The sequence below is a fragment of the Alexandromys fortis genome, unplaced genomic scaffold (assembly GCF_014885135.2).
Source record: "Alexandromys fortis isolate MF-2015 unplaced genomic scaffold, M_Fortis_MF-2015_v1.1 scaffold_114, whole genome shotgun sequence".
Classification (NCBI taxonomy): domain Eukaryota; kingdom Metazoa; phylum Chordata; class Mammalia; order Rodentia; family Cricetidae; genus Alexandromys; species Alexandromys fortis.
Window position 1 is genome coordinate 320,435 of NW_026068046.1, and position 7,338 is coordinate 327,772.

General features: G+C 37.8%; 1 pseudogene; it reads left to right on the forward strand.

Moving 5' to 3' along the window:
• The first annotated feature begins 2,441 nt into the window (after positions 1 to 2,441).
• On the forward strand, positions 2,442 to 5,303 carry LOC126486564 (MAP7 domain-containing protein 3-like; annotated as a pseudogene).
• Positions 5,304 to 7,338: the final 2,035 nt, after the last annotated feature.

Consider the following 7,338-nt stretch of genomic DNA (forward strand, 5'->3'; position numbering starts at 1 on the left):
AAAAAAAACAGGTCAAAGTTCAAATATAAGTTCCAGTTGGACCAAGTTCCACAAGAACATGGGGATTTTTTTTTTAAACCAGTAACTCTTCATTTCTAATTTTCTAATTTTCTAATTTTGGTTGTGTACTTGTGCTTGAAGATTTTCCTTCAGGAAAGAAGATATTTTGTCCTCAGTCCAAAATCTACTGAGGAAGGAAAGCTCATGCAGAGAAAGCTAGAACTTCACTAAAAATGGAAAGAAAAAAATTAAAACCTGTAGGACTTGGCCTATGGGATATGTATAATCACTTAAGGGAGTTTTTGGAGCTAGAGTAAGTCTCATTTTCCTTCGCTACTGTCTCTACTGGATGTCCCTAAACAAATACACTAGCAATGTTCTGCATACTCCAAGGAAAAAATCCATTTATTTCTAATAGTTCACCAGGATGGAGTAAAACATTGACATAATGAGAAAGGAAAATACTACATGGATTTCAAAATCCTTCTATAATGAAAAAAATTTTCCATGGAAGTTTTGGTAAAAGGAGCAAATAAATCAATTTCTCCCTCCCTGTAAAGTACCATAAAATAAAAAGGAGATCAAATTCAGTTATTAATCAGTCAAACAAGTGCCAAGGCTTCATTCATCATTAAATCAGTACTCGGAATAGTATGGTTTTATATATGCTCAACAAAGCATATATAAAATATATTTAAATTGTTTCTCTTGGGTATTTTTCACAGGGATGGAAATATGACAAACATGGGTAAAGTTATAAATAGCATAGTATGTATATATTAATAAGCATGCATTAAATGTTAGTTTCTACTTTTACTTTTAAAGTTTTTATTGAGAAGGTTTAATAGGAATCGATTTCAAATATGCAATTCAGTCATTTTGGCAAATTTGTAGGAATTTAAAATTATCACTGCAAGTCTACTTTTTCCATAAAAATATCTATTGACAGTTAATTGTCATGCTTCCAAACTAAAAACCTTGGAGAACATTGGATGCTGTGACTTTACACATTAGGTTTCTTTATATAAATGATATCATACGATGCAGATTACTGTTTTCAAGGTTTCTTCTGTAGTATGTATAAGAATTTTATTTCTTTTGATTGATGGTTTGTGCTGTAGCAAGGTTTACATGCTGTTTATGCAGCCTTCAGTGTAATGAGTCTTTCCCTGTCCCACCAGCCATCTACCAAGTAATGACACGGAAACTTATTCTTTATGAAACCTCGACACATAGCTTAGGCTTGTTTCTAACTAGCTCTTATAGCTCAAATTAAACCACATTTTTATTCATCTCTGTTCTATCGTGTGGTTCTTTTACCTCTGTCCCATTCTGTGTGTCCTACTCTATCTCTTGTGTGACCAACTCATTCCCTGTCTGACTGGCTTCTCTGCCTCTCTTTTTCCCAGACTCCTCTCTGTGCCTGGAAGACTCAACTATAGCTCCTGCCTGGCTATTAGACACTTAGCTCTTTATTAAAACAGTCAGAAGGTGCCTTGTCAACGACATTTTCACAGTGCACAAAACTATTATTGCAGAACACATCAGTTCATATGAATTTTTGTTTCTACTCTATGTTTTCATTGCCCTTGTACACACCTAGGAAAAAAAATGTTGGTTCCTATGGTAAATAAATGTTCAGGTTATAACAAGTTATTATTTAAAAGAGTTGTATTGTGTGAAAATCCATATTGCCTCTTGTCCATGTTTACACCTGTATTGGTCTGAATTTTTTAAATTTAGCTCTCCTAGTTATGTGAAGTGCTGTCTCATCATGCCAATGAGTTACATTTCCCAAATAGCTAATGAACTGAATCTTTCTTTTATGGTACAGTGGACACTTGTGTATTTTCTTTAGAGAAATTACAAAGCAAATCTGTTGCCCATTTTTAATTAAATTATTTTCTCTTGACCGATACATTATTTATAAAAGTTTTCTTCTCTGTTTTGTTTTTGTTTATTTTCTTAATGGTATTTTTGAAATGAAAATGTTGTAAAAGTTTGTGTAGTCTGATGTATCCTTAATTTTTCTGCTTGTGCTTTTGGTATTTGGTGGCATATCTAGGAAATGTATATTAATGTACTACCATAGGCATTTATCCCTCTAGTTCATTATTTTATGTCAGCTCTTATATTAGCACTATCATTTGCTTTCAGTTACTTTCTTTATATGATATAATGTAAAAGCAAAAATGTAATGTAAAAATAAAATATAAATGTAAAACATATTACATACCAACTACAAAAAGAGTGGAATTGTCTTGACATCATCTTTAAAAATCAATAGACACCAGGTAGTGGTGACACATGCCATTAATTCCAGCACTTGAGAGGCAGGTGGATTTCTGTGAGCTCAAAGCTAGCCTGGTCTACAGAGTGAGTTACAGAACAACCAGAACTACATAAAGAATTCCTGTCTTGAAAAACAAAAACAGCTGCACCCTGCCGCCCAAGAACCACTAGTGGTTCACAACTCAGCTCCGAAGATGGCCGACCACGCTTTTGCGGGTACCAGTGGCAACACATCTTTGTGGGGTCTACGAGAACGCTTGGTTGCCATAGCTCAAGAACTAGCTGAAGAACGGCGATGTAAACGTGGTATTAATTCTTCTGCAGTTACTTCTAAGAGATCGTCATGTACACCTGTTTTAGATGGTTCCGTCCTTAAAAATGACATCAAACAACAATTAGCCAAAGAACGCAGGGAAGAGAGAAAACGCCAACAAGAAGCCAACAAGGAGAAACAACTGCTTGAAAAACAACAGAAAGCGAAGCTACAGTATGAAAAACAGTTGGAAGAAAGACACCGTAAACTGAAAGAACAGAAGGAAAAGGACGAGCGACGCCGAGTATCTGCAGAAGAAAAAAGAAAACAGAAACAGGCAGAAAGATAAAGAAAAATTCAAGGCGGTAGTGTCCCGTACAATGGAGAGGTGCAATCGTGCTGATCAGCAACAGAAGAGTTGGTCGTGGGAGAGGAGTGTGATCAACGCTGACAAATCAGGAAAAACAGAAAGTAAATGAAGCTCTTCTATGAATAGAAAAGACAATCAATTACATCCCAATGTTGATGAGGAACACGTGGACACTACGCCTGGCATGACCAAATATGTTTTCCGCTATGTTACTACACCAGTATTTACTACTGATGGGCTAAAGTCTTCCGCAATATTCTGTAAGTCATCATTAAAAATGCCACTTCCAGCCAAATTAGAAATCACACCCACAAAGAAAATCGCAACATCTCTCAAGGAAAACATGGAAAGACCAGCAAAGGCGAATGCAGAAATGCCACCCAAGATGAACATGGAAGAACCCACACAGGCAAACCTGGACGGACTATCTAAGGCTGATGTGGAAATGGCACTCTGAAACATAGCGGACATCTCTGATGCTAAGGTGGACATTTCCCCCAAGTGAATATTGAAGGATTCGCTGGTGGGAGCTCGATGAAGCACCCCGAATCAAATGCTGAAGAATTCCCCCAAATGAATGTGGATGCTTCTTCAAGTGTTGAACCATCCCCCATTGTGAGCGAGGATTCATCCCCCGTTCCGAGTATCGGATCATCCTCTGTTGTGAGTGTAGAAATATCGCCTGTTGTGAGCATAGATAGCTCACCAGAATTAAGTTTGGGGCTCGGCAAGTGCTGTGCCCTCGGAAACACTCATAGAAACATCTCAGACTTCTTTTAAGACCAGCGAGAAATTAAACCTTGAGGCCAGTATGAAAGCACAGCCTGAGACAAATGTTGAAGGACCACCCCAGAACTCAGAACTGGACAACACACAAAGTGTAAACCTTACCACCAAGAAACAGCAGCCATCACACACACCGTGTTACAGATGGCCGTCATCGCCTGCAGTCGGGTGGCGCCCACCTTCTCCCATGAAGGCTGTCAGGCAGAATCAAAAGATTCGACCACCATTGCCTCTACCAGTCTCAAGAATATCATCGAAGACTTCTCTTTCGTATAAAATAACCCCAGTTCAGAATATCCTGTATGTGCCGAATGCATTAGGCACAATAACAAAGACAAAAGAACCCGTTCAAAAGCGTATGATCAACAGAGAATCTGGTAATAAAAGTGTGCCAAGCAGTGAAGCAGCTATGAAAGTTTCGATAGAGATACGCCATGCGGCTTATGAACAAAACGGCAAAAAGGAAAAAGAGACCAGCAAGAAGAGACAAAGCAAAGCATTTCTAGAAAATCAGATGGTATGATAGAGAGAGTGGATAAAATCCCAATAGATGAATCCTCACCCTACAAAGATGAGCAGCAAGAAAAACATCTGACAAGGAGACGTTTTGAGCCACCGGAAGACCAGAAAGAACGGCTACAGAAAGGGGACATCACCACGATGAAATCTGAGGACAGTGCTCAAAGTAGACAGAAGGAACAGGAAAGATTTACGTTACAAAATTTGCAAGAAAGATTAGAGAGGAAAAAGGAGTTTTTACTACTCTGAGCAGGAGTCCTTTGGAGACTTCAGAAATATCTGATAATTGCTCATCCGAAGAGGATGAAGCGGATGATGAAGGAGAAACAGAAAGCGATGGGGACTCCCTGGAGATGCTTCCATCAGGAATGAAAACGGCACTTAGCAAACTGAAAAAGGTTCACAAAAACACCAAGAGGAAGCCTCACAAGCTAGTGTTTATGCAAGCAGGATCTGGTGAGCTTGACTCGGAGAAAAAAAGTCTATTTCAATGAGAACATGAAAGCTTTCAAACAAAACGACACAAAAGAATCTACAAGTCAAGCAAAGGACACTAAGACATTTACCAAAAAGCAACCTACCAGAACAGTGAGGAGTAGAAAAATAAGAGACACCAACCCTACCATGCGGTCTGCAGTGAGTGTCACTACCAATCAGGGTCTGTGATAGACCTTAGTCACACCGCCGAATCACCTGTCCCAAAGACCACCACTGAGAGCAACAAACAAGATTCAAAAGATTCGGTGACAGCTCGCCAAGGTCCTCAGGTACCGCTGGACCCTAAGAATCGAAACAAACCTGTTCCTCTGAAGAAAGTGTTCTCAAGCCTCCACTTAGCTGGAAGTTCATCCGAGCTTGAAAACCCCTTTGCCTCCGGTTCCTGGATGGCATTTGGAGGAGGCGAAGAAGACAGTGATACATAAACCCCTGTGGAGACTGGGCGGTTGTCATCTTCCACCCCATATTAAAACTCCTAAGGCCAAGACTCAAAAAGTGTCTCCTTTATACTTGAAACTGGCAACGGAATTTACAATCAAAAAGAAAGGAAAACAATAGTCTCCTCAACACCTACTTAAGAGAATGTTAATATCACCTTGTTCTCTAGAAAGAATTTTGAGTAAAGAGGTTATTGCTTTTTTTTAGAAAAAAAGAAAAACAAAAACAAACAAAACAATAAGATATACAGAGATTATTCTGTATTTCCATTCCATTCCATCAATCTATGAGTTTATCCTTAGGCAGGTATCACACAATTTTGATTATTGTTTTGAAATAAGGAAAAAAATAAATTTTCTAACATCTTTATTTTTAATTGTTTACTTTATTTCAAGATTATATGTAATTAAGTAACTTCCCCCTTCAATTTCCTCTCTCCAACCCTCCGTCATTCCCCTCTTTCAAATTTATGACGCTTATTTTCATTAAATGTTATTTACATTTATATTTATAAATACATGTGTTATTATAAATATATCATATATTATTATGTAAATATATTCCTAGTTATAACCTGCGCATTCTGTATAATGTTATTTGTATGTATGTTTTCAGGGCTGACCATATGGCATTGGAGATCAAACTGTTGTTCTCTTCCCTGAAGGCTACTCTGCCACTCCCAGCATTCTTTAGTTTTCTATAGTTCTTTGCATAGGTTTGAAGCCTCCCTGCTTTCCTTCTTCCACATTAGCATGTCTATTATTGTTGTCCTTATTTAGATCATGGGGGCAGTCATGTTGTTGAGACTTTTTACATGTAGGATCTGGAATTACTAGGAGATAAAATATCATAGGACAATTTCTGATCTTATGGCTCTTACAATCTTTCTGTCCTGTCTTCCACAAGTTCCCAAAGCCTCAGGTGCAAAATTTTTTTGTAGATGTATTCATTGAGATTTGAATCTACAACTCTGCATTTTGATTGAATGGGATTTTCTGTTACGATTTCTGTTGAAAAGAGATGTCCCCTTCATGAAAGGTGAGGACTACACTTATATGTATGTATAAGGATAAATATTTAGAGTGTAGTTAAGGAATATGATGGTTTAGTAAAATGGTAGTTATAAGTTTTTCTCCGAGATTCATAAAATCATAAGCTCTGGGTCGTTGGCTAGATTTCCAGTACCACACATTGTTTCCCTCTTGTTGAGTGGGCCTTAAGTCCAATGAGAAAGCTATTGGTTACTGCCAGCGTGTGTCAGACACTACTCCTTTAGGGTTATTATGCTATGCTAGTGTTTTGTGTTTGATAAGCATCATAGCTAGGGAGAACTGTTGGATTATTTCTTCCTTTGGAAGCTTACATGGTGCTTTCTAGTACCATGAAAGCTAGTCCTCAGTGAAGACTTTCAGGTCAGTTCTGTCTCAGCAACTCTGTGCCCTGATTCTGATATACATAATGTCTTCCACAATAGGAATTTATCTTCTACCTCTGGGGATCAAACAAAGGCAGTAATAATAGTTTGTAATATTTCAGAGTCTCTTAGACAACGCTATAAAACAATCCAAAAGAGTTCACTGTTGGAATTTTTGTTAGGTGGCTCTTGGGTCTTATAGAGAGCATTGCCAGCACAGATGAGAAAACTGCATATGTAAAAGACATGCATGCTATTCTTTCTTAGGTAGTTAAAATGTTATGATTTCTTATGAATTTTTCAGACATCCTTATTGTCGTTTCACCCTTCTCTCCCTTGTGTATCTATTTAACTCCCTTTGTCTAATAAGCATCACCCTTTTCCTGTTTACCTGATCAGATCATTTATACCCTCCTATTACTCTCTACTGTTCTTGCACACCTACCCATGCTATGGTCCCTTTTTACTCTCCGGATTTCTCTGTTACTCTAGTATATGTTCACACATCTGAAGATTTGAAGCTAAAAGCCTCTGATAAGATAATATAGTCTTTTCAGGACCTGGTTACCTCACTTAATATAACCTTTTAGAATTCCAAACATTTCCTTTAAAGCTCATGATTGCATTTTTTTTTACAGCCTAAAGTTTAGGTACCACATTTCCTTATTCATTTGTCAGCTTAAATCCATTTAGATTGTCTACATTTCCTAGCTATTGCAAATAGAACAGCAATGATCATGGCTGGTCTAGTATCTACAGAGGAAGATG